Source organism: Bombina bombina, chromosome 5, assembly GCF_027579735.1.
Source record: "Bombina bombina isolate aBomBom1 chromosome 5, aBomBom1.pri, whole genome shotgun sequence".
Classification (NCBI taxonomy): Eukaryota; Metazoa; Chordata; class Amphibia; order Anura; family Bombinatoridae; genus Bombina; species Bombina bombina.
This window is the reverse complement of record NC_069503.1, coordinates 206,354,264-206,368,486: the sequence shown is the minus strand read 5'-3', so window position 1 is coordinate 206,368,486 and position 14,223 is coordinate 206,354,264.

The window sequence follows — 14,223 nt, the reverse complement described above, 5'->3', positions numbered from 1 at the left end:
CAATCATCAGGGGGGAACGTGCAGTTCTCTAATGATGCAGGAGGTAACATGCATACTTCAGTGGGTGGAACGTTATCAGTGTCTGATCTTAGCTATTCACATTCCAGGTGTGGAAAACGGGGAGGCAGATTTTTTTTTGAGAAAACAGACTCTTCACTCCCGTAAGTGGTCTCTGAACCAGGAGGTGTTCTATGAGATCATGACATATTGGGGGTCTCCAGAATTAGATCACATGGCATCTCATCTCAATTTTAAGCTTCTGATATACAGATTGAGGGACTCTCAGGCGGAGTTTGTGGACGCCTTGGCAGTTCCTACGAGTTATCAGCTGGTTTATCTATTTTCCACAATTGTAGTCCTTCCACATGTAATTGCATGTCTCAAACAGGAGAGGGGAATCAGCAATTCTTACATGCCTGCTTACATGCCCCTAATTACTGATTGCTTATTGTTTTTAATATGATTTTTATAAACTGGTTTTTAACCAAAGCAAAGTAATTGGACCTTTTTTTTGCTCAATGAGGAGCAATACATCGATTCCTGTGGATCCTGCTTTTGACCCGGGAAACCAGGAGAGGGTGAGCTGATACACCCAGAGTTATCACTCACATCAAGGTGCTATCTTTAAATGGGAGTACCCATTTGGCTGTATCATTATTACTGCTTGGATCTGTTTTGGTTGATCTACACATGAGGCTCCCCTCTGTTTTCTGCGTTCTATTATCATCTGGACATTCCTGTGAGGAGGAGAGCGGCCACCATCATCTTAACCCCTGAGGAAGATTTATATGACTTTCCTGCTGGTGCAAAGCACCTGTCCCAGTTCAGGATCATTGTACTATGTTTTGTAAATGTGCATATTCATATTAGTACCTGCATTTTTACTGTATTTCCTTGAGTGCCCCCTCTGTTCCTTTTGTTTCCTCTTATATTACGGTTAAAATTTAGTAGAGGTATGCAAAAAAGATCAAATGGCCACCTTGCAAATTTGATCAACTTGCAAATTCTTAATTCAAACTGTAATTCTCTGTGGCGGAGGCTGACCCGCCTCCAAATAAGCGCTGTGAATCAAACGTTTGAACCAAGAGGCTAAAGAAATAGCAGTGGCCTTTATTGGGACCTAGTAGCATCAACATAATATTTCAATGCTCTAACAACATCCAAAAGATGCAAAGATCTTTGAGAAGCATTTTTGAGATCCTATTCTGATGAAAGGAACGAAAACTATTAGGAGCTTTACATTTTCCATTTGATTTCTTGTCTTGAGGAAAAACAACACCTTTACTTCCAGTAACAGTTGAAATAATAGAATCCAACTCAACCCATATAATTACTTTCCTTGAAAAGAAAGAGAAAATAATCAAGATTTAGACACCATATCAGCTTTTCAGGATTCAATTCACAGGGCTCCTCTGGTGAGAATAGCTAAAGACATGCTTTTGATATTGATTTTCATAATACCAAATACTGCATCACAAATAAAATTATTTACATATCCAGTGTGTAGAAGTGCCCTTCTTAGGAACGATTCCAGTTTCCTGTCTAAAGGGTTTTTTAAAGAATTACTGTCTTCTAAAGGAATAGCAGTACGTTTAGCTAGAGTAGAAATGGCCCTAACCACTTTGGGAACCGTTTCCCATGACTCTAAATTAGCAGCAGGTGAAGGGTACAATGTTTTAAACCTTGTAGAAGGACTAAAGCACACATGGCTTAGACAATTCCTTAGCAATCATATCAGAGACAGCATCAGGAAAACAGTTTGAAGCTGAGAAACGCGTTGCATATTTTAAACAGTTTTTATTGTTATACTTTGTATTTTATTAAATTTATTCTAGTAGTATCTGCCTTGTACTATTTTGGTTTCTACATTGCTATTGGAAACATTTGAACCTAGGAATCACAACATACCATCCTGGGAGACCAAACAAGTCTAGTCAGCTGGTGACTACAATATCCAGCTTGCCTTTACAGCACTACCTGACAGTGCTTTCTCACATGTGCGTACCACATTTATACTTTATATCCTTTTGGTATTAAGAAGTTTATCTGCACCACTGGGCACTCTTTTTTTTTTTTTATTTAATTTAAAAAAATGTAAATAACCTATCAATACTCTTGTGTTTAAACCCTTGGAAGATTTTTCCTTGCACAGCTGGAGACAGAGGCCCAGCTTGCTTTATTAGCACTCACAAATAGTGCAATACTTTTCTGAGTATTTACACTGCCATCAGATTTTCTGCATATCTTTGATTTCTAGAAAAAGACAGTATATACAAGGCGCTGCAGTATTGTATTTTCTTCTCTTGTTTTGGAAGAGTTTGAATTTACTTTTTAGTGCCCATAAACATAGTTGTGAGTGTCTATATTTATACTTAACCATAGACACTTGTCCACTATCATCAAGTAGCAGACAGCCAAACCAGTTTTCATGCCTGTGTCTGGATTTGAACTTGAAGCCTCTGGTTGCTGCTTTTCTCTCTTTACCTCCTGAGTCACTGGAGGATTCAATATCTGTCTGTTGCTGAATGCTTTGTTTGCTGTCTGCACTGGCTGGCTGGCTCTTTGGTTCCACCTGTCTGTCAGCTGCAGGCAATTGCCTAATCAACTGCCTTTAAAAGGCTCCTTCCTGCTTCCTTCCAGTGCCTGTAAATTGAACTGTGTTCTTGAGTGTGCAAACTGTGGCTATATTTTCTGCTGAACTTTGACCTTGGGTTTGTTACTTGACCTTTCCTTGTATTATCCCTTTGCTCTGATTTTTGCTGTTACTGACCTTTGCCAATTCCTGAGACTAGGCTTTTGCCTAATGTTTCTGATTTTTTTTTGTCTGCCTGTTTTCTGCTGACCTCTGGCCTGCCTGACTTCTCTCCCTGAATCCTGATTTGGATTTAATCTGCAAGTAGGTTTTACCTCAGGCTATTTCTGAATATTCATCTGTAATTTCCTGAACTGTGACAAGACCTTCATATCACCTAGTGGTCTCATCCTGGGTCTTATCCATTGTGTTGAGACTGGATTCACCACTTCTCCACCTCTGAGTCCATACCTGGATGGACATTTATCAACCGTGACATAATATATGGGCCATAATATTATGGATCCCACAGAAGTGGTAAAAGCTGTCTCCCAGCAGGGTCAGTTCCTTGGCATGCATACAGCTCATCTACAAAACATGGATGCAAAATTGGACATGCTTTAAGAGATGTTAAATTCTGTCATGCCTGAACCTGTCCCTGCTCCTATGGCTGTTGCTCCAGTTCCTGAACAAGGTGCTCCACTTTCTGTGGTGATGACGATGACTCCTGTTGGTGCCTCATCAACTCCCAGATGGCCCTTACATGAAAAGTTTGGAGCAGATTCTTCTGAATGCGGGGGCTTTTTGAACCAGTGTAGTTTACACTTTCGCAATGAGCCCGTCACTTTTGCTACAGCCACTTCTCAAGGCCAAATCTCTCGACTGGGTTTCTCCTTTGTAAGTAAAGGAAGATGCTATCCTACAAGATTCTCTCTACTCTTCAAACCATTTTTGATAAGCCAGGTTGAGCTGCTGTAGCCAAGGTTTCTCTGCTTGACCTCCAACAAGGATCCTCTTCTGTGTCTTAATATGCTATTGACTTTCAACCTTGGCCTCTGAGACTGACTATTTTTTAGCGCCAAAAAAGACGCCCACATTATTTGGCGCCTAAATGCTTTTGGCGGCAAAAATGACGCCACATCCGGAACGCCGACACTTTTGGCGCAAAAGAGCGTAAAAAATGACGCAACTTACGGCGACACGTATGACGCCAGAAACAGAAAATAATTTTTGCGGCAAAAAAGTCCGCGCCAAGAATGACGCAATAAAATGAAGCATTTTCAGCCCCCGCGAGCCTAACAGCCCACAGGGAAAAGTCAAATTTTTAAGGTAAGAAAAAAATGAATTATTCATATGCATTATCCCAAATATGAAAATGACTGTCTGAAATAAGGAACGTTGAACATCCAAGAGTCAAGGCAAATAAATGTTTGAATACATATATTTAGAACTTTATATAAAAGTGCCCAACCATAGCTTAGAGTGTCACAGAAAATAAGACTTACTTACCCCAGGACACTCATCTACATGTAGTAGAAAGCCAAACCAGTACTGAAACGAGAATCAGTAGAGGAAATGGTATATATAAGAGTATATCGTTGATCTGAAAAGGGAGGTAAGAGATGAATCTCTACGACCGATAACAGAGAACCTATGAAATAGACCCCGTAGAAGGAGATCACTGCATTCAAATAGGCAATACTCTCCTCACATCCCTCTGACATTCACTGCACGCTGAGAGGAAAACCGGGCTCCAACCTGCTGCGGAGCGCATATCAACGTAGAATCTAGCACAAACTTACTTCACCACCTCCATAGGAGGCAAAGTTTGTAAAACTGATTTGTGGGTGTGGTGAGGGGTGTATTTATAGGCATTTTGAGGTTTGGGAAACTTTGCCCCTCCTGGTAGGAATGTATATCCCATACGTCACTAGCTCATGGACTCTTGCTAATTACATGAAAGAAATGTCTCTACTGCAGAGTTCAACTATGATGTCACTAACAAAGAACTGGTTGCAATCAAGATGGCATTTTCAGAGTGGCGCCACCTATTGGAGGGTACCCAGGAACATTTTAGGACCCTTTCAGATCATAAGAATTTTTTGTACTTGCAATCTGCTAGACGACTAAACTCCAGGCAGGCCAACATGATCTTGAGGAGATTACTCCTGAACAGCCTTCTTTTATTATTCCGGAAAGGTTGCATCATCTGTGCATTGTCCAATGCCCTTCTTCAACTCCTATGGCCAGCTCAAGAACATTTTCCTTCTGATTGCTCTGAGAAGTGGAAGGGATATTTCAATGCTCTGTTTGGGGTGGTCTTTGCCTCCTCCTGGTGGCCAGTTGATGTATTTTCCCATTTGTAAGAATAGGAATTTGTGGACTTTAACTAAGAAAGAAAATAATTTATTAGGTAAGAATAAATATGTAACTTTACCATCCCTTAGTTGGGTAAATATGTGTCACTAATATGTATCTGTACATTCGACACGTGGTTCTATAAAATGAAAAAAATAAAGACCTTTTTACATTTGCTTTGAGAACTTTTTGAAGTTGTAGATCTAGTTAGCCTTAACCCTGTGTGCTAAACTGGTTTTGAGCTTTTTGTTGCAGTTCACATTTTAACACTTTTAGAAGTTTGTGCGAATAAACTATACAAACTATATAGTTTTTTTTCAGCAAATTCAAAATATACCATTATTATATGTGTTTGTATCATCAGGTTTAAAAAAAATAGCATGTAGAATGTGAAAAAAACATAATTTATGCTTACCTGATAAATTCCTTTCTTCTGTAGTGTGATCAGTCCACGGGTCATCATTACTTCTGGGATATTACTCCTCCCCAACAGGAAGTGCAAGAGGATTCACCCAGCAGAGCTGCATATAGCTCCTCCCCTCTACGTCACTCCCAGTCATTCGACCAAGGACCAACGAGAAAGGAGAAGCCAAGGGTGTAGTGGTGACTGGAGTATAACTTAAAAAATATTTACCTGCCTTAAAAACAGGGCGGGCCGTGGACTGATCACACTACAGAAGAAAGGAATTTATCAGGTAAGCATAAATTATGTTTTCTTCTGTTAAGTGTGATCAGTCCACGGGTCATCATTACTTCTGGGATACCAATACCAAAGCAAAAGTACACGGATGACGGGAGGGATAGGCAGGCTCTTTATACAGAAGGAACCACTGCCTGAAGAACCTTTCTCCCAAAAATAGCCTCAGAGGAAGCAAAAGTGTCAAATTTGTAAAATTTGGAAAAAGTATGAAGCGAAGACCAAGTTGCAGCCTTGCAAATCTGCTCAACAGAGGCCTCATTCTTGAAGGCCCAAGTGGAAGCCACAGCTCTAGTAGAATGAGCTGTAATTCTTCCAGGAGGCTGCTGTCCAGCAGTCTCATAAGCTAAACGAATTATGCTATGAAGCCAAAAAGAAAGAGAGGTAGCAGAAGCCTTTTGACCTCTCCTCTGACCAGAGTAAACGACAAACAGAGAAAACGTTTGTCGAAATTCCTTAGTTGCCTGTAAGTAAAATTTTAGAGCACGGACTACGTCCAGGTTGTGCAGTAGACGTTCCTTCTTCGAAGAAGGATTTGGGCACAAAGAAGGAACAACAATCTCTTGATTGATATTCCTGTTAGTGACTACCTTAGGTAAGAACCCAGGTTTAGTACGCAGAACTACCTTATCCGAATGAAAAATCAAATAAGGAGAATCACAATGTAAGGCTGATAATTCAGAGACTCTTCGAGCCGAGGAAATAGCCATTAAAAATAGAACTTTCCAAGATAACAACTTTATATCAATGGAATGAAGGGGTTCAAACGGAACGCCCTGTAAAACATTAAGAACAAGGTTTAAACTCCATGGTGGAGCAACAGTTTTAAACACAGGCTTAATCCTGGCCAAAGCCTGACAAAAAGCCTGGACGTCAGGAACTTCTGACAGACGTTTGTGTAACAGAATGGACAGAGCTGAGATCTGTCCCTTTAAAGAACTAGCAGATAAACCCTTTTCTAAACCTTCTTGTAGAAAAGACAATATCCTAGGAATCCTAACCTTACTCCAAGAGTAACCTTTGGATTCACACCAATATAGGTATTTACGCCATATCTTATGGTAAATCCTTCTGGTAACAGGCTTCCTAGCCTGTATTAAGGTATCAATAACTGACTCAGAAAACCCACGTCTTGATAAAATCAAGCGTTCAATTTCCAAGCAGTCAGCTTCAGAGAAGTTAGATTTTTATGTTTGAAAGGACCCTGTATCAGAAGGTCCTGTTTCAGAGGTAGAGACCAAGGTGGACAGGATGACATGTCCACTAGGTCTGCATACCAAGTCCTGCGTGGCCATGCAGGTGCTATTAGAATCACTGATGCTCTCTCCTGTTTGATTCTGGCAATCAATCGAGGAAGCATCGGGAAGGGTGGAAACACGTAAGCCATCCTGAAATCCCAAGGTGCTGTCAGGGCATCTATCAGGACTGCTCCTGGATCCCTGGATCTGGACCCGTAACGAGGAAGCTTGGCGTTCTGTCGAGACGCCATGAGATCTATCTCTGGTTTGCCCCAACGTCGAAGTATTTGGGCAAAGACCTCCGGATGAAGTTCCCACTCCCCCGGATGAAAAGTCTGACGACTTAAGAAATCCGCCTCCCAGTTCTCCACTCCCGGGATGTGGATTGCTGACAGGTGGCAAGAGTGAGACTCTGCCCAGCGAATTATCTTTGATACTTCCATCATTGCTAGGGAGCTTCTTGTCCCTCCCTGATGGTTGATGTAAGCTACAGTCGTGATGTTGTCCGACTGAAACCTGATGAACCCCCGAGTTGTCAACTGGGGCCAAGCCAGGAGTGCATTGAGAACTGCTCTCAATTCCAGAATGTTTATTGGCAGGAGACTCTCCTCCTGACTCCATTGTCCCTGAGCCTTCAGAGAATTCCAGACGGCACCCCAACCTAGAAGGCTGGCGTCTGTTGTTACAATTGTCCAGTCTGGTCTGCTGAATGGCATCCCCCTGGACAGATGTGGCCGAGAAAGCCACCATAGAAGAGAATTTCTGGTCTCTTGATCCAGATTCAGAGAAGGGGACAAGTCTGAGTAATCCCCATTCCACTGACTTAGCATGCACAGTTGCAGTGGTCTGAGGTGTAAGCGTGCAAAGGGTACTATGTCCATTGCCGCTACCATTAAGCCGATTACCTCCATGCATTGAGCCACTGACGGGTGTTGAATGGAATGAAGGGTGCGGCAAGCACTTTGAAGTCTTGTTAGCCTGTCCTCTGTCAGGTAAATCTTCATTTCTACAGAATCTATAAGAGTCCCCAGGAAGGGAACTCTTGTGAGTCGAACGAGTGAACTTTTCTTTTCGTTCACCTTCCATCCATGTGACCTTAGAAATGCCAGTACTAACTCTGTATGAAACTTGGCAGTTTGAAAGCTTGAAGCTTGTATCAGAATGTCGTCTAGGTATGGAGCTACCGAGATTCCCCGCGGTCTTAGTACCGCCAGAAGAGCACCCAGAACCTTTGTGAAGATTCTTGGAGCTGTAGCCAATCCGAATGGAAGAGCCACAAACTGGAAATGCCTGTCTAGGAAGGCAAACCTTAGGTACCGGTAATGATCTTTGTGAATCGGTATGTGAAGGTAAGCATCTTTTAAATCTACAGTGGTCATGTACTGACCCTCTTGGATCATAGGTAAAATTGTCCGAATAGTCTCCATCTTGAACGATGGAACTCTTAGGAATTTGTTTAGGATCTTTAAGTCCAGGATTGGTCTGAAAGTTCCCTCTTTTTTGGGAACCACAAACAGATTTGAGTAAAACCCTTGTCCCTGTTCCGACCGTGGAACTGGATGGATTACTCCCATTAACAAGAGCTCTTGTACGCAGCGTAGAAACGCCTCTTTCTTTGTCTGGATTGTTGACAACCTTGACAGATGAAATCTCTCTCTTGGAGGAGAGTATTTGAAGTCCAGAAGGTATCCCTGAGATATTATCTCTAGCGCCCAGGGATCCTGGACATCTCTTGCCCAAGCCTGGGCGAAGAGAGAAAGTCTGCCCCCCACTAGATCCGATCCCGGATCGGGGGCCCTCAATTCATGCTGTTTTAGGGGCAGCAGCAGGTTTTCTGGCCTGCTTGCCCTTGTTCCAAGACTGGTTAGGTCTCCAGTTTTGTCTGTAGCGAGCAACAGATCCTTCTTGCTTTGGGGCAGAGGAAGTTGATGCTGCTCCTGCTTTGAAATTCCGAAAGGAACGAAAATTAGACTGTTTGGCCTTAGGTTTGGCCCTGTCTTGAGGCAGGGCGTGGCCTTTACCTCCTGTAATGTCAGCGATAATTTCTTTCAAACCAGGCCCAAATAAGGACTGCCCTTTAAAAGCTATATTAAGCAATTTAGACTTAGAAGTAACATCAGCTGACCAGGATTTTAGCCACAGCGCCCTGCGTGCCTGAATGGCGAATCCTGAATTCTTAGCCGTAAGTTTAGTTAAATGTACTACGGCCTCCGAAATGAATGAATTAGCTAGTTTAAGGACTCTAAGCCTGTCCGTAATGTCGTCCAGAGTAGCTGAACTAATGTTCTCTTCCAGAGACTCAATCCAGAATGCCGCTGCAGCCGTGACCGGCGCAATGCATGCAAGGGGTTGCAATATAAAACCTTGTTGAACAAACATTTTCTTAAGGTAACCCTCTAATTTTTTATCCATTGGATCTGAAAAAGCACAGCTATCCTCCACCGGGATAGTGGTACGCTTAGCTAAAGTAGAAACTGCTCCCTCCACCTTAGGGACCGTTTGCCACAAGTCCCGTGTGGTGGCGTCTATTGGAAACATTTTTCTAAATATCGGAGGGGGTGAGAACGGCACACCGGGTCTATCCCACTCCTTAGTAACAATTTCAGTAAGTCTCTTAGGTATAGGAAAAACATCAGTACTCGCAGGTACCGCAAAATATTTATCCAACCTACACATTTTCTCTGGTATTGCAACTGTGTTACAATCATTCAGAGCCGCTAACACCTCCCCTAGTAATACACGGAGGTTTTCCAGCTTAAATTTAAAATTTGAAATATCTGAATCCAGTCTGTTTGGATCAGAACCATCACCCACAGAATGAAGTTCTCCGTCCTCATGTTCTGCCACCTGTGACGCAGTGTCTGACATGGCCCTAATATTATCAGCGCACTCTGTTCTCACCCCAGAGTGATCACGCTTGCCTCTTAATTCTGGTAATTTAGCCAAAACTTCAGTCATAACAGTGGCCATATCTTGTAAAGTTATCTGTAATGGCCGCCCAGCTGTACTGGGCGCCACCATATCGCGCACCTCCCGAGCGGGAGATGCAGGTACTGACACGTGAGGCGAGTTAGTCGGCATAACTCTCCCCTCGTTGTTTGGTGAAATTTGTTCAATTTGTACAGATTGACTTTTATTTAAAGTAGCATCAATACAGTTAGTACATAAATTTCTATTGGGCTCCACTTTGGCATTGCAACAAATGACACAGGTATCTTCCTCTGAATCAGACATGTTTAACACACTAGCAAATAAACTTGCAACTTGGAATACAATTCTATTAGAATATTATTAAAAACGTACTGTGCCTTTAAGAAGCACAGAAGATTTATGACAGTTGAAAATTAATAAATTGAAACAGTTATAGCCTCAATCCTTGTAAACAACACAACTTTAGCAAAGGTTTGATCCCATTAGCAAAAGACAACTAATTCTGAAAGCAGAAAAAAATTACAGAATAAACGTTTTTTATCTCAGTCAACTATAATCTCACAGCTCTGCTGAGAGAAATTACCTCCCTCAAAACAAGTTTTGAAGACCCCTGAGCTCTGTAGAGATGAACCGGATCATGCAGGAAATACAATGAGCTGCTGACTGAAATTTCTGATGCGTAGCAAAAGCGCCAAAAAACGGCCCCTCCCCCTCACACACAGCAGTGAGAGAGAACAGAAACTGTCAGAAAAAAGATCAAGCAACTGCCAAGTGGAAAAATAGTGCCCAAACATTTATTCACTCAGTACCTCAGCAAATGAAAACGATTTTACATTCCAGCAAAAACGTTAAACATAATTTCTTAGTTATTAAAAAGTTTTATGTATTTCTTACAGTGTAATTCCAGTGAAGTACCATTCCCCAGAATACTGAAGTGTAAAGTATACATACATGACATTATATCGGTATGGCAGGATTTTCTCATCAATTCCATTGTCAGAAAATAAAAGCTGCTACATACCTCTATGCAGATTCATCTGCCCGCTGTCCCCTGATCTGAAGTTTACCTCTCCTCAGATGGCCGAGAAACAGCAATATGATCTTAACTACTCCGGCTAAAATCATAGTAAAACTCTGGTAGATTCTTCTTCAAACTCTGCCAGAGAGGTAATAACACACTCCGGTGCTATTTTAAAATAACAAACTTTTGATTGAAGATATAAAACTAAGTATAATCACCATAGTCCTCTCACACATCCTATCTAGTCGTTGGGTGCAAGAGAATGACTGGGAGTGACGTAGAGGGGAGGAGCTATATGCAGCTCTGCTGGGTGAATCCTCTTGCACTTCCTGTTGGGGAGGAGTAATATCCCAGAAGTAATGATGACCCGTGGACTGATCACACTTAACAGAAGAAAGTATTATTTTTTTTTACTCCTGAGTCAATAAATAATAGTATGTCATTTTATTGTTCTAAGCTCTATCATCAAAACCTGTGTGAATAAATATTTGTAGTAGGTAACCTGTATGAAATAAGAAGAAATTAAGAACATTTCACAGTTTTTTCCCCACTGTTTTATTGCAGGCATGTCAATTTGATAAATTATCAAAAACAGCATCTTAGAATTTGCTGTACTGTTTTCAGCAATTAAACAGTTCTAGCCACCTGAGAAATTAAAATGGGGTACACAAAGCACACATTTGCAGAAAACACACCTCCTGGTGCATGAAATGAGGGGCTACAAGTATTTCTAGCATGAATTTGGGGTGCGCAGCAATTCATGGAATAAGTTGCATTGCTAAAAAAAAAAAAAATTCTAAGCAAAGAGCCTTATTCCACTTATTATTACAGTGTCTATTTTTGTGCTAGCAATACATGTAGCACCTCATTCGATGCGCTAAAAGGTGTAATTTTAAGAAATGTGTACATTATTTAATGTATCTTAGTTTCCCAGGTTTCTACAGCTGTCTGATTGCAGACATAAACCAGAAAAGTTGAAAGGCTATTTGTTTAGATGATTTCAAGGATTGCCATGCCTGCAATTAAACAGTTCTAGCCACTTGGAAAATTAAAATATGGTACACAAAGCACACATTTGTAGAAAGTACACCCTTTGGCGCATCAAGTGAGGGGCTACATGTATCTCTAACACATAATTGAGGTGCGCAACAATTAATGGAATATGGTGTTTTGCATAACAAATTTTATTTTTAGCAGAGAGCCATATTCTACTTATTATTACATTGATGCGCCAAAGGGTTTACTTTCCAAAAATGAGTACAGGTGGCCCTCGGTTTACAATGGTTCAATTTGCACCGTTTCAGAATAACAACCTTTTTTTCAGTCATGTGACTGCTATTGAAAAGCATTGAGAAGCAGTGCATTGATTAAAATAGCCAGTAGGTGGAGCTGTCCGCTTCTGTTGCAGCAAAGATATGCAAGCTGAAATTAATCAGTTTAACCAGACCTGAGCTATCGAGCAGATTTCAAAGGAACAAGATCTTCCTGTCTATAAATCAGTCCCGATTGGAATGTATAGAAAGAACTGTTTGCAGAAATATGCAAGTAAAGTCTGTGTTGTGTGATTTTATTAGGTTTATAATGCTTTTTATCAAATGTTTTTGTTCATTTAACTTCGTTTTAATTATATATTCTGTTTTATGTGATTATTTTATTAGGTTTATAATGCTGTTTAGCATTTAAAGTCTTCATTTCAAAGTTTAAAAATAATGTATTAGGTGTTACTTATGACAATTTTGAGAGGGGGCCTGGAACATAACTCCCTCACTTCCCATTGACTTACATTATAAACTGGGTTTCAATTTACAACGGTTTCGATTTACAACCATTCCTTCTGGAACCTAACCCCGGCATAAACTGAGGGCTACCTGACTTTATTTAATGTATCTTAATTTCCCAGGTGGCTACAGTTGTCTGATTGCAGACACACACAAAAAAAAAGTCTTTAAACTTTACCGGGTTCATTTTTTTTTAATTCTCTTTACAAAATAAATAGAATTGTAGCTAGAAAATATATAATTTTTATTGCAAAAAATAAGCTTATTTGAAAAGAAACAAAAAAACTGAAGTTTTGAAAGATGAGAGCTGCGTAAAGAGGGTGTTTTACTCATCTTCCATGCACGCTAAAAGACCGATTATAAAAATATATGTATATTTTTTTAAATAGCATTCCTCTACTATTTATTAATTTGTAACCACATTATCCAGGATTACAAATATAATATCGGTCCGTATGGTAAAAGGGAATGCGACATTTCTCAGCTAGGTGATCACTGCGGTAACGCTGGTTACCACGGCGATCATTTAGCTATAATACTTAAACTGATATTTATTTTTCTAAAATAAACAAGTTTATTTTTAGAACATGTATTTTGGGGGTCTCTAGACAATTTTGATCTTTATTTATGTGCCTTTAGAGACCCCAAAATCCTTTTATTTTTCCACTACTTTTTTTTTTTACTCTACACCCCCGAGACTTATACAATTGGAAAGGGTAGAGATATAGGCATCTCCCTATAACTGACAATTGTCAGTTTTAAATAAAGTTGCACTGTCATGTCATTGCGCAAAACGTGAATCCCCGACGATGCCTGTCACTATACAGGCCAGATCACCAGGGTGGAAGGGGGATGGAGGTCCCCAGAACTTCACGAAGGTGGGGGAGTGCTAGTGACGGCTCAGAGCCGTCTTTAGCACCTGAGAGGGAAACTTTGCGATGGCTCAGAGCCGTCGTTAGCACTCAAGGGGTTAATGGAGATTGATGAATCCCACAAAAGATGGGCCTTTGAAAAGGGATGTTAAACAGTAATTATGAATGCTGTCATTTTGGAACCAAGGTTATGTTGCAGGTATCAGATGGTCTGAAGAAGAGTTGCTGCACATGCACAAACATGTCCGCAATGCAGTGAAAGCTGGTTTTCAACATGGGGGCACACATAATATTGAAAGTTTAATTGTGACTGTCCCTTTAACGATAGCCTAAATATAGAACCAAAGAGAAACCGTAGTGAGTTGTAAGCAAGGATATGCTTTTATTCTGCAAGCCTGAATGTCTTAGCCAATTTTTTTTATTGAACTTTGTCAGGAGCTTGGAAAACCTTTTCTTCTTGTGAAAGTGCAACACACAAAGAACTGAATTTGCACAGATCTCAGTTTGTTGCATTTTCACAAGATTAAATCCTGATCTGAAAAAAGCCGAATGCCACTGGCGGCCGCATCTTTGCCATTTGTTTCTACACAAATGCACATGCTCAGAAATTGTTACATAATTCTGCACTTTGTATCATTACGTTTACTGTCCCCTTTAAAGTTCTCACTAATCAGGATGGTCACAAAACTGGATCCTGTCGTATCAATTGATGTGCTAATAAAAATAATCTAAAAAATAAGCAACATAGTTTAAAAA